At 42.7% G+C, this 24,774-nt stretch overlaps 1 protein-coding gene across 5 annotated transcripts in view; it reads right to left on the bottom strand.

Annotated features, from left to right (window-relative positions):
- The window catches only part of TRERF1 (transcriptional regulating factor 1), a 100,417-nt gene extending 75,649 nt beyond the window's left edge, over positions 1 to 24,768 (bottom strand). For 3 of the 5 annotated variants that reach the window (XM_042885924.1, XM_042885914.1, XM_042885945.1), the window contains exon 1: positions 24,555 to 24,768. The gene's annotated coding sequence lies outside the window, so the exon portion shown is untranslated. Of the gene's footprint in view, positions 1 to 24,266; positions 24,375 to 24,554 lie in introns of those variants that run through there. The other 2 variants (XM_042885931.1, XM_042885936.1) reach the window with 1 other exon arrangement.
- Between the last annotated feature and the right edge of the window lie 6 nt (positions 24,769 to 24,774).

The raw sequence follows: 24,774 nt of genomic DNA, 5'->3' as shown, positions 1-24,774 counted from the left end.
CCACGATACTTGCACTGGGAGGGTGCTGAAGGGCAAGGATGGAGGAATAGATGGACAGACAGATGGATCGACAGGAGCTCCCCCTCATGACAGGCCTCAAATGCATGAATGCTGGGAAAGCTCTCCTACCAACTGCCCCAGGCTTGCATCAGTCCTTCCATTCCCCAGTTTTGACTTCTCCCAGAGTACTGCCATGCTCAACTTTTTCACATACCTATTGAACCAGGGGCATACAACCAACACAGTCGTACCAACTTCTCTGCAGCCTTCACACTGGGGCAAGGAGAAATGCTCCCCAAAGGAGCAGCACATTCATAAACTCCCTATACCTATGAGATGGAAAAGAACAAGATGAATGCTAATCCTTCCTTCATGCCTCCAGCAGCAGTTTGCACTCTCCCACAGAGAGGAAGGCCGACCTGTCTGGAAAAACATAGACTAATGATGGATTGCAAACTCCCTTCTACACTGATTCCCGTACAGTAAGGAAAGTCAGCCACAGCACTGCTGGTGAAAGATCAGAGCGTTCTGAGGGGCTGCTTTTAGGCAAACAGCAGAGCTAGACTGCTCAGGATTGCATTAGTAAATATACGTGCTATGTAAAATACTCTGCTCACACACTACTTGCACCGTGCAACATTTCTTATGAGGGTTATTTTTATTGACAAAGTGCACTTTTGTCTAATTGTAGGAACATAAGCAGTCTACAAGATACAACAAGAACCACTCCATGTAAGATGTTGACAAACCTAGGACTCCTCTGCAGCCCACCTAACTTCAAACATTCATTTCCTAAATGCAAGCAGGCTAGTGACAAACACAGCAAATACAGAGCTTGGAGCAGCTGCCACCACATTTCTTGAGCAGTTCTGTATCTAAAACGTCTCTGAGCGTACAGTACTGTACATGCACCAAACCGGAGCCAGGAGGAGAAGCCCTAGGCAGGAAATCAAAGTGCATCTTAGATTAGCACAGTGCTATGCTCAGATTTGGTTTTGATTTGCAAACCTTGCTGGCATTGGCTAAGTAGCTGATTAAAGTTGTGTTGAAAAAAAAAAAAAAAAAAGTCAGAGAGCTAAAATAAATCCCCCAGCATACATGAAGTTGCCCTGGTAGCAGCCAGTACCTGTAAGACTGATGCAATATGTACCTTTTTCATCATGCTTCACAGCTCCCTGATCGTACTTCTGTATCTCTCCCTCAAGATGCAGGCAGCCAAATCCTGCACTGGAGGATGAAGCAGGGGGAGCACATAGAGAGTCCCACCACCACCTCTAAAGCACTCTGCTGCCTGCTGAGATGCCTCACAACTAACCATAGTTCAGCACCAACTTGGCTCCAAACAAATATTCAACAACATCTGGGCAGGCTTCCAGCTCTCACCATTAATTCCAAAGCGAATGAACCCAGAGTGAGCCCACAGCCCAAAGGTGGCAGCCCTGGTGCTCAAACGCATACCCCAGTGATGGCAGCAGCCCTGGCTTTGATTCTAATGATAATTGCCTGGCAGGAGGCACTATGACAGGACTCGCTGCCTTGCCCTACCTAACATAAATCACGGCAGCAGGGATGTACTGTAACTGGTACCTCCATCAAGAGTGGGGTGGAAGCTTTTCTACAGCAGCCTAGAAGAGAAATCTGAGCCTTAAAGGGAGAACTCAGATGCAGACTGAGGGGAAAAATGCATTATTTAATATTAGTATTTATTAATATCTGGGCTTCAACTGTGGATAAACAGACAAGGATCTCTCTGCCTGTGCACATACTTAAGAGAACTGTTTACACATGAAGTTCAAAAGGATGTCCTCATTTTATAAATAATTTGATCCGATGACTACATCAGAAAAAAAAAAGTGCAGTTTAAGGCTCCAGAGAGAGGCATAACACCTGGTTACTGATGTCTAAACAGTGGGGGGCAAAGACTAAACAAAAGGGTCTCAAAAATTCAGCAAATAGTTTTCAGTACACACCAAACTGCGACTGTTCCAACTGCGGACTTCCAAAAGTTTGCTTACCAGCAAGTCATTCTAAACACTCAGTACTTTGAGGCCCCATAGAAGGCCAGCGCTTTCTCTGTAGCTTCCACCCAACCACACAAACTACCAGCCACGCTCTCCCCATTCTGTTCCACATGCACAATGTGCCAGGAAAGGTGCACACAGAACCATGAGGCATGGAGGCTGCAGTTGGCACAGGGAGAAGTTGTGCTCCTCTCTCCAGGAAGGGGGAGAAAAAGCTGCACCCATGCATTTTGTTTTCCTTTGTCACATGCTCACTAATGTGTGCATATATGGTTGGAGCTGCAAGCATATGCAATTTGCTTGAGATCAATCATTTTGCATGCCAAAGAAGTAGAGAAAACAAACACTGCACATAAGAAACTCATTACCCTATAAAAAAAACATATTTCCAGCAAGAATTTGCTCTCCATTTCAGTCAAATGAACAAATTTCATTTGCTTCCAGTTTTGTTTCTCAGTGCAGAAAGTATTCGTGATCAGCAACAACAGCGCAAGTGGTCTCAAAAGATGTTCCATGAGGTATGTGCTAACCAAAATTTTGAGCAGACTTACAAAATATAGCACATAATACTCTCCTGCAATGTCCATTTTTACGGTCTGCTGCAAGCTGTAATGCCAGGTCATACTGAAAACACACAGACTGTGTGTTAACTTACACAGTTCAAAGGGAGAGACAAGAAAGAAGGAAAATGACTTTCTGAAGTTCATTTTTAAAGCAGTATATATGCAATCTTAGTGCAGCTGTGCTTCACATACACAGCATCAGTAAGATACATCTGGCAGTAAAGCAGAACTACAACTTTCAAGGAGACCTATGTTTTTGGTCCAGAGGAGCAGTGTGGACTGCAAGCCTTTAACTTGAAATCGGTGACCACATGTGGAAAGAAAGGCTCGCCAGGCTGCGATCCCTGATGATGACTTCATCCTGCACCGCTTCCTTGAAAAGCATCAACTGAGACATCTTGCCGAAAGCAGCTCCTGCAAAGCACGACTCAACCAAAGAGGAGACAAGGGTGCCAAAAATAACAATAAAAGTTTTTTTCCCCTCAAATAATGAGGTATCCCATATAATTCAGCCCCATAAAACCAGATTCGTCAAGTTCTAAATTGGGTTATAGCAATATTTCATTACAGTATAAATCTTCTTTACACCCTAGTAAAGATGCCTAATTTAATACGCTATATTTTTTTTTTTTTAAATCTGGATCTCATCAAAAACTGCTTGAAATAGGCATCTCCTTTATAGTCCATTTTTCATACATATCTAGCTTCTAAAATGTAACTAGTTCACATTCTTCACATGGAAAAATGTTTGCAGTGTGTTTGTGTGTGGACTAAGAAAGGTTGTAATTATCTCTCGTGTTTCTTAGGTATGTCAATGCACATCCTACACAGGTTCCAGGATTATCCCACAACAGTCCGAGTATCGGGTTGTTATTTCTGAAGGCAGTAGAACCACTTGAAAAGAATTCATCAGTAAGTTAAAATTTCAGAAGGAGGAGAAAAAAAATTCCATCTAATCCAAGATCATAAAATGATCTTTTAGAGCATTTACTTTTAAATAGTAGTTCTGCAGCACTTTTGACTGAAACACATTACCACAAAGGATTCTAAATTAAAACTGTTTCATATATTGTTGTTTCAGTGGCTGACATGCAAATAAAAGCAAGTAAAATATGCTTAAATGGGCAGAGAGGAAAAAAACTCACCAGTACTTCTTGTTATTAAAACTTGTAGCTCCATTCCTGCCTAGCTAATCAGGTCTTCAATACAAACAGAAACTGTCTCAGTGCAGTTACTGTAACACATCTGCACAACCGGCAGCACTGTGAGAAGTTCAGAACATGACCACATCAGCATTACTGAACATAGGCGTCTTTCTTCAGCAAGTGGGTATGGTGAGAAATGCTATGAAAAGTTTAGACAAAGCCTGCACACAACTGATGTCATTTTGTTCTGCATCCGAGAAGCAGGCACAGTTTGTGTCTTTGCTTCCTGCTGTCTCTTTCCTTGTCTTTAAGGCATCGCAGCACAACCAGCGTCACAGCATTTTGGTGCTGGGATCATCAGAACTTGGGACAAATGTTTTAAATCTCAGCAAGCTTCTTTAACGGTGATAACGGTGAACCTGCACCAGCCTTTATTAACACAGGAGGACTGCTCTTTTATTTACTGTATTTCTAGGAGCACGTATGTAATTTTGTTCTTTACCCTGAGGGGACAAGGAGCATCGATAGCGTGTTGAGAAGCTCATTCATGGCCTGATCCCACAAAATCTCACCACAGCACCTCAGAAAGCACCCATATCAAGTGTGGGGCAACTGAGACACATCTGACCAGTCACTTCTCACACAGCCACACGCCCTGGAGCACAGCCTCAATAGGCTCAAGTTGAGATAGTGACTGGCACAGCCTTACCACAGCCTGCTGCCATTGCTTTCTAGGGCAGCTTTAAAAGAGGAGGAAGTAGTTTTATTTATATGTATTAAAAAAGGAAAAATGTTTTGTTTTGTTTTTTTAAACTTGACATATTTTATGCTGCGGTAGGGCTTTCACAACAATATTAATCTAGTTGCCAGACTCACTTTTCCAACAAATTAAATATCAAACAATTCCTAAAGAGTGAAGCCATTTTGAAGCTGTTCATTGCAAAACACTGCGAATACATAAGAATAAATGAAGAAAGCCAGATTCCTGCCACCCCAGGGGCTTGCTGACCCTCATTCACCCAGCCTTCTGGGAGAGTGGTTTGGTTTTCTGCAGTCAGTGTTAGGATTAAGGCTGGTACCAAGGAGCATCTTAGCTCACTGTTCCCCCTTGCATTCCTAGGAAACAATTTGTCTGAAAGATCTGTATTTTGATCTTTTACAAGAACGCTGTTATTTCAGATTAATGCCCATCCACTTTAACCACAGCTTTTTAAGAATGAGGGTGGTGTTTCTGGCCAACGAGGAAGTGAGGCTCTACTGATAGCTGCTGGGCTGATGCCGACCTGCAGGAACTCTATCAAGTACACTGAAATCCTTCAGCATTTACAGCTCCATTAACAAATTCAAAAATCCATGAGGAAAAAAAAAAAAAAAAGTATTCAGTTATCAAAACAGTATTAGCCTTAAAAACATACTTTTAGTAGATTTCCACTGCCTTTATAGTTGCTCCGATGAAGGTGGGACCGTTCTTGATTTTCGTCACTCTAAATGCACTTCCCCAGGCAACTCAGTCAATTCTAGGAACCTATTACAATTAACTTCACTTTTGTTACTCTACTCGGTGCTTTGTATTTCACAACATCTGCAGCCATACATAAACCAACTATATGTTAGTATTCATTTGGTTTTAAACAAGTGGTATACAACAAAGTAAATGTAAATACCTGGGCCCTACATTACCAAATAACTAATACCTCAACCAAATATGTCTGTTCCATCAGTATTCTGCTTTAAAGCAGGCACATGTACACAAACACAAAACCCCAAACTTTCTCCCTATAATAGCAATTAGTTGCTGAGAAAAAATGATATTTTTCTTTCCTGGAGCATTTTTATAGCTGGAAAAACAACACGTAAAGAATTAGCTAAAATCACGTGCTTACACACTGATTAGTTAAAATATCTCTGAGAAAGTTTAACCAACAGCTATGTCTAACGTGCACAGTCACTTAAGTGGTGCTGTCCTCAACATATTACTGACAAGCTTCTGCATAAATAGCAAAGGAAGGGCATGAGTGTTTATTACACAGGTGGATCATCTCACCAATGACACTCAGAGCTTTATAGATTTATAACTAGCAGTATACATTTTTAACTCTTACAGGCTTGGTTACTCTTCACACCTGGCTGAGCTTGCATCCCAATACACTTAATCTTGATTTTGAAATCAAGATCCACCAATTAAATTATTAAAACCCTGAACATTCAGTACTGCCCTCCCTTTCCTCAAATCACACACACACACACACACACACAAACAGAATAGTCTCCTGCATCTCTTCCCTGAAGTATGCTTTCTAGGTTTTCACTTATAGAACAAACTGGAGCCTGTACCAGCTGATCTGTGCAAACTCTGATGACTGTTTTCAAAATAAAAGACAGGAAATTAGTCATGGTAGAGTAGCATCGCTAGGGGATAGTTTGAGTGGCCATCAGCAAGATGTGCATGGTAGGATGTGTGACAGATAAAGATTGGTATCTACCACTTCCTCTTCGCAGATTAAAAAAGAAAAAGAAAAAAAAGAAAACTAGGGAGTCCTTTCTTCCCTGCTCAGACTACCCCTAAGGATGGAGTGGACCAGTGCTGGCCTTAATGCACTACCTGCAGAAGCAGCAAAACCAGAGATTTGGTGGGGAAATTCCTCAAAACCAAACACACATGGAGTTGCATCAGGCTGGTAAGATAGTGACTTTATTACATGCCTCAGAGAGCACTGTCAAGTAAAGATCACAGACCTGGAAGGCATCAGACTTGCAGAAGGACAGTTCTTTCCAGCCAAGTGATACCCGTTTAAGTTGAGGTCAACAAAATGTCTGTATCAAAATAAAAACAAAAAAAAAAAACAAAAACAAAACCAGAACATCCTAAAAGCACATAGCCTCCCTACATTAATTGCAGGAGTAGAACATCACCATATCCTCCATATCTGTTACAGCAAAACTTACAGGGTCTAAGGCTCAGTAGGAGCAGTGCCCCAGCTCAAGGATGCACTGGAACACAGGTGAAGCCACAGAGCCCTGGCCAGCGAGGCTCATCCAGTGGGCAGCCAACAAGCAGCAGCACTGCTCACAAGGAAATTTTAGAAGCTAAAGTAATCAGCAGCTCCCCCTTGGACAAACCTGAACAGCTTATTTTGGCTACTAGCCAGAGCTAAATCTGAGCTGTGCAGCTCCAATCCAACAGATTTCAGCAATTACAAGATGTACGTGCTGGCTGCTCGCAGTGCCAGCTCTGCGCACCTTGCAAGCCTGTTTTCCTCAAGGATGGCACCAGAAACAGTCAAAGCTCAACAAAAAATTGTTTTTTTCTGCTACTTGCAAAAGGCCAACACCACAGGCAAGGAGACAAGCATCCTGTTCTCCTCCACAGCCCATTCTGCTTGTCCTAGCACCACATCAAGCCTAGCCAACTCTCCAACACATGCATACATGGGATAGCACAGAAGTTGCTGAGATTCTCTAACAAACAAGCTCCACACCCTTCATGCCATATCCTGCCAGAGATGCAGGAAAGTAGAGGAGTCATCATCCCTGGAGGTGGTCGAGAAGCATTTGGATGTTGTACTGAGGGGAATGGTTTAGTGGGAAATCTTGATGATGGGTGAACAGTTGGACTAGATGCTCTTAGACGTCTTTTCCAACTTTGATGATTCTACGATTCTATGCTACAGAAGGACAGGACATAGCCCTGTCAGTTGAAAGAAGAGGAAGTGAGTGAAGAAACAGTTGTTACCAAGAAAGTGACACACTCCTAGAGCACTGCTACCAGCAGCACACCACTGAGACATAGCAGCCAGCAGGCCTACTCTAGCAGAAGTGGTTTGTAAAAAATCTGCTTTTTCCACACTTCCATACCCCTCAGACAGCATAGAGAAAGATCAAAAAGGGCGTCTATAAAACCAAGAGAAAATCACGCAGCAAAGAGGAGAAAAGTACATCTATAATGGCTGACTTGATTTTAAAGGCCTTTCCCAACCTAATGGATTCTATGAAATGGGAAACCATAATGAAATAGGAACCCATAGACTGAAGGAGCTTAGCTAGAGGAACAGTGAAGAAATAGCTTCTAAAGCAGCCGTAAGTGCTGCAAAATGGCTGTAGGACAAGAACAGACCTTTATTTTCATTCAAGGACACCAACTTTTCAAAATTACCTCAGGCAGTCACCACACCATTGCAACATCCCTCCCTAACAAACACCTTGCAAGGCTCTCAAGCACAATGCTTTATCCTTCTTTATTTTTTCTCCTTTGTGGACCCTACAACAGTCTCCTAGCTTCGCTTCCTATCCTGTAGATTTCTGCATAGTCCTGAACACACCAGCACCAAAGCATGACAAAGCCAGTCTGCTCCCTTCTCAGGCATAGAGAAGCTGGGAGGAGGAGGGACTGAGCAGAAGAGCTTCCACCAATCTCAGCTGGCAGCAATCGCAATTTGGCCAAATCCAATTAACCCACCTGCAACCATGCTTTCTGGCAGACTGGTGACTCCAGACTAGAAGGGCTTTGCAGGTAACTCTATTTTCTTTACTAATGCTGTTTTCCTTTATCTTCATTAATGTTACTTGCTTATTTTATGAAAAGTATGGAAGCTAGTGATCAGTTATACTGAGAGCTGTATAACACAACTAAAGCTTTTCCTTTTAAGCCAGGGAAAATACCTTCTGAAACAAATTTTAGTTGCTTTCACTTTGAAAAATAGAGAAATAAGTTTATTTATTTATTTATTTATTTATTTTAAGTTTTAATGTTTTCCCTGTAAAGTCTCCCCCCTTCAAAACGCAAGTATGAATTTTTCAGATTTCTAACATTATGGGAATTATATAGGCCACTTTATTTGAAGCTTCAAATAGTATTTAACAGTAAACGTGATATTAGTAGTCTTGTTTTTTTAAGCTTACTGGGATTGTTACTTTACTTGAACTTCATACAACCAGGCGAGAGGAAAATACACACAAGCAAAGATAGCAAGAAGTAAGGTACAGTAAGGCTATGATTTAATACAAAAAGTAAAAACTAATGGATGAATAATGCAGGAATGATGGATTAGGTTATCTGGTTGTAGGTAGGGATACAACTGCGTGACAGTACCCATATTTATACCACACACAAATGTTTGGTGAGTTGGAGTTTCTCTTGCCTCCTGTCACATTCATTTATGCAGCCTGACACAGTGCCATGCTGCCCCACATCTGCTTTGTCTTGTGAGCATAAGAAGACTGCTTTTAGATCAGATTCGTGCAGTTCTTCTACCTTTCAACATACACTTCCTTATGGATCAGAAAATAAACCCCACAATATGCAGATTCTTTCTTGCCCAACTGATTTCACCTTTTTTTTTTTTTTTTTTTTTTTTCTTTTAACAGACATTTTCTGAACTAAATAAATGGTGCTTCCCTTGGAAATAAATCTCCTCGTTCCAGGAAAAAAAAAAAAAAAAAGACAACGTACATAAAACCATTCTGTGCTATTTGTATTTAAAACTCAACAACTTCAAGACCAATCTTCTTTAGCTATTAAAGCAAGTCAGGAAGATACCGCAAGGAGGTTAAACTTACACTTCAAACCCGCTCCTTTTGCTATTTGAGAGTTTTAATACAGATACTATCCCATAAACCTTTCAGCATCATATTTATGAGCAGAGGGATGCATTTATTTCTTTCCATGGAAAAGATGGAGTAGATGACCAACACATCACTAGTGAAAACTGGTATGCAATAAAATAACCCGCAGCCACCTGAATTTATAAATTCTTCTAAGAAAGTAACATGTGCCAAGCCAAGCAATTCTGATGAATTACACTGGATGCCTATAGATTTCATAGAAATAATTTGCAAAGAGCTGCATCTGCACAAAGACATACGTGCATTCATGCTTCTGAAGGAGAATAAATTCTCACATCCAGGTATTTTCACTTGAGCGTAAACCTGTAAGATTATTAACTATAATAAAGCCCTAAAATGGATGCTAAAACCATGTTTCAGGGCAGCATCAGACCTTCCAAAAACATATATGAGCTGAGTATATAAAGGCAAGTTTCAACTAGAAAGCTTTAATGTGATTTGTGGTACTTTAAAAGCACACTTACAACAATTTTAATAGTTTAAAATATTGGAGCTTAGTCCCAAAGAGAAACAGCTAGCGTTAAACTGCCATTTTAATGGAATTTTTGCACCCTCTCTCCACGGTCCACTTTATAAATAAACCTCTAGACTTTATATTGATTTTTTTTTTTTTAACATGATAGATTGAGCCTCCCTGGCAGAAAGGGCTGAGGACCGGCCCATGAAAAATTACAGATTCACAATTTCTGAAAGGGACAACAATAACAAAACCCCCACAGTTAAACTACCACACTATAATGCATATATGCATGCTTACTGCTCTTCAGATCTGCAGTGTGTACGTACATATACATGTCAAGTCCTATTTACTAAGCTTACTTCAGAAACAATTAAAAGAATATGATATGCAGTTACATCACGTGCTGTACATCCTTTTCAGTTACAAAGCACAAACTTGTTTCGGTGTGTGACCTAAGTAACGCTCTGAAGGGGCACGGGTCACGCCACCAGGAGGAGGATGTTCTGCAGCAGTAGTTCAAGTACAGGAGATGAAAAGGTAAAATCCTTCAAGAAAGTCTTGATGGTAAATAGAGGAACAGCAAGCCTGTGTTAGTGCACTCAGCAGGTGTTGCAGCCTCCAGGGTCCTGTGCCAGACAGCTCATCAGGATACTGCCCTGCTGACCCAAATTCTGCAACTAGCTCTTCCTCTGTGAGCATCACCAAGCGCGCTTGCGGTCATGCTGTGAGATCACAGCTCCTCCTGCATCCAAGCTAAGAAACATACTGCGGCGGCAGATTGAAAAGTTACCACCTGTGTGTGTATGGTTGGGAATGGAATGGACTCATAACCCACTGGTAGTTTTCTGACACAGAGAGTGGCAACGTGGCTCACATGATCCATTATTCAGTTACCAACATTTTGCTATGGATAAGCAGAACAGCTGATGCCATGAGTTGGATTTCTTACATAAGGAGGAAGAACATGGAGGGCAAAAAGGACAACAAAAAGGAAGCGCAACAGAAAGCCAGCAGCAAAACCTAACCTTAGTAAGTACAATCATAGATATTTTGCAGTAGTTCATCTTTATTCCACTTGGGTTGTCTCTCCTTAGTGCAATTTATTTCTTTAAACCTGGATCTATTCACTGTACATACATGCGACTAGATTAAAAAGATTCCTTGCACACATGACAATACAACTTAGTTCAAATTTTTTGCAGGATCTTGCAAACCCTTGCATGCTTTATTTTAGAAACAACAAAAAATGAAAAACACAACATCTGCCATTTCCATATGTGCTCTCTATTTTATTAGTTCTTTACCAGAAATAAAAACAACAGAACAAGATGACCACCACAAAAAGAATGCTAGGGGCATTATGTCTTCTCTGACAGCTTGAAATATGATAATTCTGAATTGCTGGGTTCTTGTAACACCTGGCTGTAAGTTCCCCAATAGAAAAGCAAAAGGAATGGCAGTTCAGAGAGCTTTTCACTGGGATGTAGAGATGGTATGAAAGAAGTACCTGGGATACTGGGAGATTCTTATCGTGAAATGCCCCCAAATGATTTTCAGTGAACACAGTTGCAGTGTTTCAAGTCCAGAGTAACTACAAGTCTCTCCCTATCTTCTCAGTAGTCGCTCTTCTTCATAGAAGAAGAATAAAGGTAAAAGAAAAGGCTATGGTGGTAGTAATATACATGCACACACAATACAACAGCAACCAGTGGTACTACAAACAGCTCAGGATGCTCAGCACTATGTACAGGGAAAGGTGGGGTCAGAAAATGGGAAACAATCAACCTACAGATCTCTTTTTAAGTTTCCCACCAGCCTGTACCACCAAGCAGCTGTGCAGTGCACGCCCAGCATAGTTCCTGTGGGCTGTGCAGACATCAGAGGGATGGTGCTTCTTCCCAGATTCAATCAAGCCAGATACACAGACCCTAAACCAGGATTAGTGATTTCTCCTTAGAAGCCACATCTCTGAACATCTCTGACATTGAACAGTGAAGCCAAAGAACCAGCACTGCTAACAGCCATGCTGCTGCATTGTGAGGACACACACAAGCTTCAGAGGCCAGAATTTTCACTCAACCTCTTTGCTACCACTGAAGTAATGCAATTCTTTTTCCCTATTAAAAGTCTAATTTTAAAATACCACCCTGCTTCAGCTCACAGACACCTGCTACTGACAATTATCAGACAACATACGTAAGAGAAAAGAACAGCATATGGCCATACAGCTAACTGTGTTGATGAAGAGCTCCTCTCAAGCACTAGCAGGGACACATGATTTCGCTAGGTTTTCCTGAGAGGCCACCAGCACAATGTGTGTGAGCACTTGCTGCTCCAACACACGCACAGCAATGCCAACACACAACCCACATTTCTTCCCAGTGCCGTGTCTGGGCACAGCCCTTTGAACGCGTGTGTACTCCTGCTCTCTGTGAGCATCCCCTGCACTGCCTCCTCCAGTCCCTTGCAGAGGACTATTACAGAAGAGCTGAGCCAGGAAAGCATCAAAAAGTACAAGGTGTACTAATGGGAGTCTATAAGTACTGCATGCTGAGAGTCTGATCCAAAACTGTTGATGGAAGTTGTTGCTGAACATGGCCTGAAGGCCTCCTCACCCTCCTCCCACAACCAAAGAAACACAGGAAGAGAATACAAATCTCCATGTCCACTGCAGTAATGGATGGTTTTGTTATGACATTTTCTGGACTGGAATCAGTCCTTTCCTCAATCTTAGATCTTTCCAAATAGTCAAGACAAATAAAATCATGTTGCATACACAATGTTGTGCCTGGAAATTTAGAAGCACAAGAATCTGGATGATCATTATCACTTCACTTTGTGTCTGTGTGTATTTGGTACCACCATCACCATCATCATCATACACTGTCTGCTGCATGTGATTACCTGAATTTAACAACACATTTCTCTCTCTTCTGAATGTGTTTATTTTTCTTCTGGGAAGCGTCTTACTTAAAAATCGCCTTACAATTAACAAAGGCAGCAATCAACTTTCCAGAACGCCAGCTTGGATTTGATTCCTGTTTGCCACATTCCAGCCTCTCCAACTACCACAGGAAGACCCCCTCCCCTCTGTTTCACACCACAACGGTTGCCTGGACCCCAGCAAGGCTATGCTAGTTCTGCTGCATGTATCATTGCCATAAAGCTTTCCTAAGCCAAGCTCAGCTTTGCACAAGGGACACACAGGTAACACTTAATTGCTACAGTCCGAAAACCTCACCCACCTTGCACAGGCTCCTTCCTGAAGGGCCTGCCTGCTCTCCTGGAGTAAGCATCTCCAAGAAGCCAGCTTGCTGTCCCTCATATACTTAATGCCATGACAGCAATCCCAAAAACTGTACACTGCTAGAGGGTCACCACATCAGTCAAGCACACAGAAATGAAGTAAACTGTACTCCCATTGATTTCAAAAGGCTTTAGACCAGATCTTTATTTCTCATATTTCATTGTACAAAAATGCAGTTATGGCTCTTGAATTGAGATGAAGTTAACAGCGTGCCACAGGCTGCAGGGAAGGACTCACAGCATCAAGCTAGCACTCAGTTAACAATCCAAGGGAGGAGAAAAAAGCCTGAATGCTGTACAATGGCTGACATAAGCTGTGATGTCATTTCCCTATAAAGACCGGCAAAATAAAAAATAAGATCTTTTTTCAGATCCAAGCTACAGAGATATGTAAATCATCTGGCCTCCATTTCAAACAAACGGTGCGAGATAACCCACAACTTAATAACTCTTCCAGCTTTCATTCGTGCTCTTCAGAGGGCTTCCAAACCACTGCAGGATCAGATCCTCTGGAGAGCAGAAGCCAAGCCACTTGCACAGGCACGCAGCTTCACTGCAGTCCCACCCGGCAGTGCCAGCGCCGTCTGGTTCTCACTCCTCAACACCATGTTTGATTGTTTTTTTTTGTTTGTTTGTTTTTTGTTTTTTTTTTTCTTTTGGGAGGAAGTAATTTTAAGCAAACTATAAAAAAAATATATCTTACTGTAACAACTATAAAGCAATTTTGGTACAATCACAGCCGAAATTAACATTTCTCTAAGGACAGATTAAACAAACCAACCAAAACTGGTTGGGATTAGAGAGAAAGAGCATCTAAGAACTACAAAAAATGCCCAGATAAATTAAGAAAAAATAAATTTCCACCAAACAGACTAGAAGCCACCCACAGAGCTACTGCACTTGAGTAATCCAGAAGAGACTGCGCAAGAATTTCACCTTTTTTAATGCAGTTTTATTTTTATTTTACCTACCTTTTTAAAACAGTAAAATCACTTTCTCCACCTTCCCCCCCAAAAGGTAACTCTTTGAATACAAACTTTGCCTTAAGTGTTTTGCATACCTATTATGCCAGTAAATAATTTCAGAACTTGAGAACATTCATGAGAAAATTCAACCTGGAGGGTAATTTTCCTGAAGTTTCTACTTGGCAAATGAAAACAGTGTTGGTTTTTTTTACAGATGAATATCCTTCCCTGTAATTGTTTTTCTGTTACCATCATGTAAATTGGTATTTCACACAAATGTGGCTTGAAAACTACCTTATGAAAAGAAAAAAGAAGAAAAAAAAAATCCAAAAAAAAATCAAACCAACCTGCACAGGACAGGGCAGAACAGTACTAATAACATGTAGGCACAGGCTTCTAAGTTTACAAGAAAAAAAAAAAAAAGCGTTGTTGCATAATTTATTTGCTTTCCTACTACTTTCACAGATTAAGAAAGATAGCAACACTGTGAGATAAGTAAAAGATCTCTTTTGCCTTTAGCTCAGTAATTTACAAGACTTTAGGTTTTGTCTTTTCTTCTTGTTGTTGTTCGATGGGAAAATACTGTAGAAATAACATTTACCTGAATTCCCAGCCTACAAAGCTCACTTACAGCAGCTTGATACAGCTGCTCATCCACCAAGCGCCATAAAGAAAGACTTACAGTAAATGGTGACTAATCTCTACTGCACACACTGTATGTGTATCACTGAGTCAGCTTGAAAGTTTGTTCATTCACTCGAATGCCGCTTCTTCCATCCCCTTCTCTCTGATCTGCAGACAGACCTGACATCTGGCTCCACTTCATTCTAGGAGACATTCTTATTGCCTTAATAGGCAATAGGTGCAGGTACAAAATGTCCTGATATACAAGAAGACTGACCTAAATGAAAGGTACGTGCCCACATGACTGCAGAAAAGCCAACCAGCCAAACAAAAAAGATGCCGTGTTTGCCATGAGCACAAAACCCTGAGCCCCATAAGGAAGGAGGTACCAAAAGAAATCCCCAGTACCCACTTTTGGCTAACAGTTTGGCAGCCTAGTTGTGCAGAGCATGTGAGAAAGAACAAGTTTAAGTGATCAGTCTGCTGGTAGCAAAAGCAGCAGCCAAACAACACAGGCACTTACTACAGACAGCTAGAATGACCACGTATGACTTTGCTGGATGGAAGCTACAATAAGATGCTCTGCTCATTTGTTCTCTTTTTTCATTTCTCGCAATTTACATAATTAGTGGTACGGATTTTCCAGAAATAACCTGAAAGTAAAAGTTCCACCTAAAAAAACTGTGCTAAGTACAGTTGGGGCTTAAATTTAAGGATTTTTTTCGCATCGTTGAAGCACATCATCTGCTTTGTAATTACAACTCTTCAACTAGAAAAATGTACTTATTATAGCATAATATAACTACAGGTAAAAGCTGGCTTAATACACTGACCTAATCTTGCACCTTCACTCAAACAGTCACACAATTAGTTAAACTGACTATGGCACGAATAGACATTGCTACGGACAACTAAAAATTGAAAGCTGTGGCCCAATACAAAGCGTACTTGGATTCCAACAGAAGCTTCTCCATCACCCAGCTTTACACAGCAATCTACATGACATCTCCACAAAGTCAGCATTGCAGCCTTATGAGTTTTGGACAAGCGCCTACTGGCTGAGAGCTGGTCTTTAAAACCAGATGAGCCTATGTTATTTTAATGAACCTCTACTTTAACTAACGATCAGTTAGTTAGCCTACGGATCATATGCTAACAGACTTGAAGCAAGAAAGCATCATTCCCTTCGTAAATTATTGTAATTCTGTGGTACTAGGCTATCATTTATAACTGCACACTCAATATTCAGATTAAAATTTCTTCTGAAAGTTGGAAATCTTGGAAATAACAGTCTGCTAGCACTTTATTTTATCACCCCTGCTCCTATCTGGCAGAATCTCACTGTGCAGGCAGCCACAGTTAGCTTACCATACATGCCTTTCATTAACAAAACAGCACTTAACCCAGTGTCTTTTTTTCTGTGCACCTCCCTTCTCAGGTGTATTATTTCTTTAAATCTAAAGCCATTTTTAACTTCAAAGACTAATTTTTACTATGAGCAAAATGAAGGGTAAAATTCATCCTCTGCAACGCATTTTTGGTTTTCGAGCGTACAAATGGAGAAGCCTTTTTTCATTTTACCTGCAAGGCATATTCTCTTATTCATGCTTTTTCATTATAATAGTAGCAACTTTAGAAAAGTATTAAAGTTCATTATAATCCAACTCTTTCAAAACTTCACAGTCCTGGAAAAAAATATCACTTTTCTTCAGGTAAATTTTTCTTCTCATTTTCTGCTTTTATCAAACACACATGTAGGCAGTAGCAATACATTTTTATCTTGATCCATGCAGCTCAGATACCAGTTTACTCAGCTGACAGAATAGAACAAGCCTAAATGATGAAAAAAAAATCAGAGGATTTCTGTCTATCACCTCCACTGAGAAGTCTCTCCTAGTCTTGAAAACACACAGTATCAACGAAAAAAAAGGAGACAGAAGTTACCTGCCTATACCTCTGCAAACATTCTAGTTTAGTAGAATTACTGGCATCTTAAATGAAGGTATGTCCCTACTGCACTAATAACATTTTGTTTCAACACAGTTATGAATACGAATCTCACTTTTTCATACTTAAATTGTCTGCTAATTCAGCAACCTCCCTCACTCCTCTCTGCAACTGATGCTTTGCCATGCACGCTTACAGAAGCAGGTGTGGATGCTTTGCAGGGCATTCCTGCAGATGAAGACTGCAAGGTAATGAGTGCTTCACTGCCTGCATTCAGAGGCACCTAGTAAAGCAAGTAGCTGTCCCCAATAACCCATGCTATCTTGTTGTAACTAGGATGGTGAGGGTTCTTCTGGACAGAGGAGAAAATACCGCTGCTGCTGCTTAAACGCATACAAAAATACTGCATCCTGCCCTGCTTGGAACTCTTCTGCAGAGTTGTGTTGCCAAAGAAAGAACTTCAAACAGCTTAATTCGGCCCTTTTATATCAAGCATCCTTGTTGAGCATCTCACCACTAAAGCATGTCAATCTCTGAGATGGTTTTCTGCCCTATTTTCGCCAGGAACTCATTAGAATATCACTGCAAGTACTTGTTTATTATCATAGCTGTGAAGCTGAATTCACATTTTTACACTGATCAATAAAAACTAAGTCAACGCACCACACACCCAGCCCACACATGAAGAAAACTCATTTAACAAGGAGATCAAAGTTTTATATCTTCTATTGCTGTAAAGTCACAACCAGCCTGTTGGTTTTGCCAGTTATCTTTGAAGAATGATTGGAAATGAATGAAAATGTAATTCTGGAAGCACATACTGAAATTGGAGATATAAAACAGAGATAGGAGGACACATGCAAATAACCACGTGGGAGACCCTTGCTTGAATTCAAATTGCACAGCAGGCCAACAAGACGGCTGAAGTATCAACGCTCCTGAAATGCCTCCATGTTGGTGAACATTAAATACTTGTTTTGTTCCATCAAAATTCACAGGGTTAGCAACTGGAGTGCTCCCACCCACTCCCTTCAGTACATCAGGGGCATGAGCAGCAACCAAACCGCCACACTCAAAGCTGAGCTACACGTAACTTAAACTTGTGGTTTGGGGGACTACAACCTCTTGCGTTCAGCTGATACGGCTTTGGTAACTGTGACAGAGTTTATGTTAAGTCCCACAGCAACCCAGGAGCTATTGCAAGTAGCTACTTTCAGCCTCCAGAGAGAGCATAAACTGCGGTGCTCTTGCTGCTGATATAAGCACACATCCAACCCAAAGACAACCACCCAGATCCTATGCTCAGGATAAGACACAATGAGAGGCAGCCAAGGGGAAACAACAGGGAAGATATTTAAGGAACTCTTGTCTACATCTCAGGGCTTTGGTCGACTGAATTTTTGGAAAAAGCCCAGTTTAGCCACATAAGGTCTTCTAAGTACTAATAATTGTGACAGATGTGAATCACGTGAAGAACGGCCAGCATCCCCATTTTATTTAATACCCCACTGCTGCTATGAACACTTCAAATCTTAACTTAAACTTGGAAAGAGCTAGTAACTAGGAAATCTGCATGTGAAGAAAATGGTACTATTTACTATCAAGCTGATTTTCCTGTACAAACAGGTTCTTTCACCAGTATGTCCTCTCTGTTCCCAGGAGTCCACAGGGCAGCAGCAGAGACACAGCACTCAGGGCACAAGCCCAGCAGGCAAAAGGGCCTCCTGACAAACAGCCCCACTTAGCTGTTCCTGCATCATGCATTACTACACTATCCAAAAGAATATTCAATCTCTGGTTTCTGATCAAATTGAGTAGTAATAGCATCTTATCTTATGCCTTCAAACATTCACAAATCTGTAATGCAGTATTTCCAAATCCGCAGGACTTTGAAATTGTTTTCAAAATTAAAGTACATGGAAGTAAAAAAAAAAATAAAAATCACAGCATATGAATAATACAGTCCCTTCTTACAGATTAATTACATTCAATTCTGCAGCATAGCATAGGACTATTTCAAACTCATGCAAAGCTACAAGAGCATTTATTTCACCAGAACTCCCTTAAGAACATTATATTGCAAGAGCGCCCATCTGCATTTGTGCCACAGGACAGCAGTGTTTACCCCACTGACTGCTTCAAAACTATGTGCCAGGACTGTACTGGGTGTTCTGTTAAGAAAATGAAAGAAGTTACTATTTAAGTCAAGTGTAAGATTAAGAGAGAGGGGAAAAAAAAAAAAAAGGCTTGTTAATATAGCTGTAATTGGCATAGCCCTCCAAATGTAAATAGTGATCCTTCCAAGGAAAGGCATTTCTAGTTTAGATTTGGCACATGAAACATGACGATACTGGGAAAAATACTGTTCTGCTAATACAACTGGAGATCAGACAAGATTCTTACCCACCCAGAACGGTTGCAAAACCCCTTGATCCTCCAACATGCACTATTTTATAAGCAGTTTTTGGTTTAAATGAGAGAATGTACTAAAGATCATTTCTAAACCCATTAATATCAGTTTTTCTTTTAAATAAAAAAGTCGCATACAGACTTTGCTCCTATCCTCCCCACGCCCCCTAAACACCCATACACTAAAATATATATAAATAAAGGAAATGAAACTTCCCCATCAATGAAAATAGTGTATGTGGGGGAGAGTGCAGAGAAAAAGACAAAAATGAGTCTGTAGAGCATCTCTGTATGGTCAACTAAGAATCAACTTTTAAGATAAGAGAACTTTGGCCATTACCAAATTTTAAATGTAATAGTTACTTCGCAGGTTTGGGTAAGACTTATTTGTCACACACTGGTGCAGAAGGAGTCATTTAGGATTTAAAGTTCACTCAAAGAGAAAGTACTTGGTGTAGGCTCTGTAACTCAAATGGACTCTGTTATCCTTGAAGAGACCTTGTGACAGGGTGAACAAAAAATCTCCTACATCTGAAAGCAAAGCAGCAAACAATTCAACATTTAACCTATATGTGCTCAGCTGGAGCAATCCTTCCCCCATGTTTTTGCAGTCTTAACACCATTCTAAGGTTAGCTGGAGCTTTTAGTACCCGAGTCAAAGCTTTCCCTCATTACTGAACAAAGATTTTTGACAAACAACAAAATAACAATAATATATATATATAAAAAAGAACATCTACAACAATCCTGCTTTGCTATAAATGCAAGTAAGTCTAAATGTGAAAAAAAAAAATAAAAAGGCAAAACAAAACCTTGCAGCACTGCACTTCAAGGACATATCACAATGCAGTCTCTATCAAAATTCTTACAATGAGCACTTGACGAGAGGAGGGAGGGGAAAGGCAGCAACCATTTTCTTGCTGGACTAAAAAGACTTGAGAAATTTTGTGATAAGGCCTAGGATGGCTGCTTTGCAAAGGTCTCAGCAGTGGAGTAGGGAAACTTGGCGTTTGGGGCTGTGTACGTGGAAAATAAAGTGACCAGCAGATGGAAAGCTGAAGATCAGAGATTTGGATGAAATTCTAACAAATTTTAAACTGTAAACTGGAGAAAGACAAGCTCCTTCCCCTCAACACCCACGTTCCCCCCCCCCCACCTTCCTCCCCCCCCAAAAAAAAGAAGAAGAAAAAAAAAAAGTCTGCTACCTTTTGAGTTTGCATCATATCAGCACCTTGGGTCTTTCCAGAGCAAATCATCAGTCACTATGAAAACTTAGGTGGGATGTTTGTGTGAGACACGTTACCCTTTGTTACGGAGTTAAGCTGAAACCACAAGACTCATTTCACTCAGAACCTCAAAATATACCCAACCCTACGGAACTCACCCAAAATGTTGCAAGACCCCCACTGTAACGTGAAGTCTAATCTCTAAAAAACACTCAATTACAGGGCAATGTAGCATCTGTTAAAAACTTGCTGTGAGTCCCCCAAATCACCACCTTCTTGAGGAGAAAGTAACACAGACCGGGTGCTTGCCTTCAGGTTTCAGAGGCAGCAGGCTGTATCACAGAATCAGAGAATCACAGAAGGGTTTGCGTTGGAGGGGACTTCAAAGCCCACCCCTTCCCAACCCCAGCAGTGGGCAGGGCTGTCCCTCCCAGCTCAGGCTGCCCGGGGCCCCATCCAACCTGGCCTTGAGTGCCTGCAGGGATGGGGCACCCACAGCTTCTCTGGGCAGATTGTAGCCTGAATGCATTTTCCAGCTTTTCATGCCCATCGATGCTGCCCTTTTCTCAACAGAACTCTCTGAAAGGGAGACTAGAGGAAAGCTGGGAAACAGCACAAGATTTGAGTTGCTCCTTCTGATTGATGGCACCAAGTGCCCATGTTGTAAGGGTGGGCTGTTCCCCAGAACTGGGTCTGCACTGGTGGGGTGTAAAGGTCCCAGAGCAGTGGTGCTCCGAGCCATTTGCTTCCAGCAGGCCTATGCCATACAGACACTGCTGAGGACCCTGCAGCAATGCAGCCAAACAAGGGACAGAAAATGGACGCCTGCCCACAAGTGGGAGCCATGCACCTCTGCAACCTGTCTGGTTGCAAGAAAAGATTAAAAATAAATAAACAACTAAAACAGATGAAACTTAGGCCACTGTTCTTTGAGCTGTGCTCAGAAACACTCTTTGAAGGAAGAGTGCCTTTCTTAAAATATATTTGAATGTGCTATTTTTGTCTTTATCTTAGAAGGCCTGATTTCCCCTTACAGCCCTGCAATTGATGACAATAATAGGTTTCTCGGAGCCAGTCAAGTCAGAGAAGTTTTATACCTTCATATGTGGCAACCCATACAGAGTTTGCTGTCTTCATTTTTTTAGTGCCAAATGCAGCTCCCCATCCCACCACACTGACAGGCACAGCAATCCAGCTGCTCACTGCCACTGCTGGTGCTGTTCAACTCACATAAGTATATGAGTGCCTGGAAGCCAAGACCTAGCAGAACTGATGCCTGCGCTTGCAGATGTGGCTATCTCCATTGCAGAGGTGTGGCAAAGGCAAAAGGATCACCCTGATTTTAGAGGCAGAAAAATATGCCATTCTGATCACAGTTCTTCATTGGAAGCTATGCAGTATCAAAAAAGGCCTAAATAGAGGGGAAACAAATTGTTGCCCCATCCCCAATTACTTTGCATCTATCTAACACGGGGTTTTTTTTGTTTGTTTCTTTTGTTTTTTTTTAAGTATTTCTAAGGAAGCTCAAATGAAACTGCCTTATCTCACAAGTTGCTATGACACATCATAAAGAGACAGCCTTCCAGCACCAGAATCACACAGTGACACCACAGATCCCAGGGCCACTCTCCCTCAGTTCACCGCTGTCTTTACAGTACTGGGAAAGGGGAGGAAGGCCCTCACCAAGCAACTTTCTTAGAGACCTACATTCCCTGCTAGGTTGGAATAAACCAAAAATTACAATAATAGTTTAAAACATCCACAGCAGAATATTACCTCACTGCTTTACAAAACCTGCAGTACATTACATGACTGTTTTTTTTATATACTTTTCTCACACTCCTTACCAGATGCTAAATTACGATCCCAGTTTACAAAAGCACACCTCCCTATATCCCTGGAAACGGACCAAAGAAGCACGTGCAATGGAATTCTGAGCTTAAAATCTAGGAAGTCCCTCTTCCTACACAGCCCTGTTGAGTGCTTCCCAAAAGCAAAGTAACCTGAAAGGACTTGCTCTATGGTCCTAGGCCCAAATCAGTGGCACGTGATCGGCAGAGGCCAGCAACACGAAGTGAGTATCACACGGAGATTTTATTCAGCCTCCAAACGTAATGTGAGTCAGTGTTAGATAGGGAGGTTACTCATGCTATGGTTACTCACAGGACCCTACCTGGCCCCACTGTGCCCAGGGCAGGGCATGCATCAATGGCAGGGCTGCCGAATGCCACCCTTACCACTGTACCTACAGGCTGAGCACACACTCTGTGCCCAGGCTGGCAACCACGGTGAAGCCCATGTGATCATTCAAGTTGAATTACTCATATTTGAGCTATCTAGACATGCTGGTTTGACTGACGCCCTCATAATGCAGCTCAGCCCCTTGCTGGAGTCTCCCAACTTCAGAAACTTGATCTACTTATCAGCTGGAGCAGAAAGGATCATAAAAGCATTTATGTGCAACAAAAGCTTGGAGTGTAGCATGTAGGAGCCTCTCCTTCTTCCAAAGTACGTGAGATCATTAGCTATAGAAGAAAAATGCAGGATATGTTTTCTTCATATGAAAAAATTGCTTATCTAAATTCTAACTTAACAGTCCATTTGGCATGACCTTCCTTTATGAATTACAAGGCCACAGGTTAACTTCCACAATATATATGCATAGGTGGAGCATTGATGAAGCAGCACTTGGGATGTTAAAATTCAAACCTCAGTTAAGGCTCAGAAAGGCAGATAACAATGAATCACAGATTCATATCCTGAGTTGGAAGGGATCCACAAGGATCACTGAGTCCAAATCCTGGCTTCACACAGCAACACCCAAAAATCAGACCCCATGTTTGAGAACATACCAGGAACATCATGCCACATCCCCACAGCAGGTGGCAAAGTGAAATGGGCATTTCTAGGGAAATACTGTCTTATGAGAAACGTAGTGGTGACAGCACATCCTCCAGTCAAGGAAGGAGGCAGTCCCAGAAAGGTGCCCGCAGGCCAGCTGGGATGCAGGGCAGCAGGAGCAGCGGGGCAAGGCCCAAACTGGCCTGGAGGGCTCTCTGCAGCACATACAGCAGAATTACAACTGTCAGAGATACAAAACTTCACCCTTGTGATTACCTGCCTAACATGCAATTAAGTGCTTTGCAGCCTTTTCTGTAAGTAGTTCAGCTATGGATCACTGTATCCATTTCACTGCTATTAGATTAGTCAGTTAAAACCTATGAACATCACTGGTGTTGGTCATGGTCGGCACGGCTGTGCCGGGACACGACAAGAGGTTGGATGCTACTGGGTGAGCTCGTCGGCATCACCAAGTTTCACACCTTGGCTATTACAGCCTGAGCGGCAGGCACGAAACCGATCTGAGAAGCCGGCAGAGGATGAGTAGGCATTATCCACTTACTGACTGGTGAACTGCCAGTTCATTTCACTTGCAAATCATCCCTCCGGTACTTAAGCATCTGGCTGGCAGCTTTTGGTCATTACCCCGTACTGTGACAGCACACAAAACCCAGCCGTCCCGCACTCCAGCAGTTTCCCGTTCTAGGGGGAGAGCAGAAGTCATTCCCCACTACTGCGAGGCACCTCCGCACCGCGGCCAGTCGGACGCCGCCACCTCGCGCGGGGACACGCGCGGGTCCCCTCGGCGGCGCGGGGACACGTACACCCCGCCCGGCCCCGCACGTTGACAACTTCCTCGCGGCCGCCCCGCGCCTCCCTCCCTCCCTTCCTCCCGCCGCTCCGCGCGGCTCTACTGCCGGCCCCGCCCGGAGCAGCCCGCCGCAGCGGGCAGGTAGGGGCCGGGCAGCCCCCGCCGCGGCCCCGCGGGGAGGAGGAGGATGAGGCGGCTGCGGGCAGGGCCTCGGCGCTGCGGACTGAAAGTGAGCTGCAAACTTTTTTTTTTTTTTTTTTTTTTTTCAATTTTGCAAGCGAAGCCCCAGCTCATGCAAAAATGAAACTTGCGAAGCGCTGCCCTACCTGGCGCCAAGTCTGCAACAAGTGCACGGGGGCCGGCACGAGGGGCTCTGATTTTTCTCTCTTTTGGGCGCCGCGCGAGCGACCGCACAGTTAATTGATCACCGCGCCGCCGGGGCCGGGTCCTACTTTACTTACGGCGCAGCCCGTAAACAAATATCGCTCCGCCAGGAAACGCAACTCCCCCGGCCCGCACGGCCCGGCTCCGCCGCCAGCACCCGCCCCGGCCCCCGCCCGCCCGGCACATGGCGGGTCCGCGCCCCGCGGGGAGGCTGCGGAGCGGTCGCTTACCTCCGGCACGGCCTCCCGCGGCGGCTCCGGCCGCGCCGCCCTTCCCTCGCCCGTGATGCACGAAATCCCGCTGTCAGCAAATCGCTGTCAAATTATTTTCTCGCAAAAGAGCGAGGAGAGGAGGAAAAAAAAAAAAAAAGCAGAAGCAGAAGGGGGAGGAGGCAGCTGGAGGCGACGGGATCCCTCCGCCGCGATGGGTCTGGCTCTGGGTAGCGAAGCA

The sequence above is a fragment of the Lagopus leucura genome, unplaced genomic scaffold, assembly GCF_019238085.1.
Source record: "Lagopus leucura isolate 7727_CA_CO unplaced genomic scaffold, USGS_WTPT01 Super-Scaffold_73, whole genome shotgun sequence".
Lineage (NCBI taxonomy): Eukaryota > Metazoa > Chordata > Aves > Galliformes > Phasianidae > Lagopus > Lagopus leucura.
The sequence above is the reverse complement of the archived record's forward strand: the minus strand, read 5'-3'. Positions and strand labels throughout refer to the sequence as shown.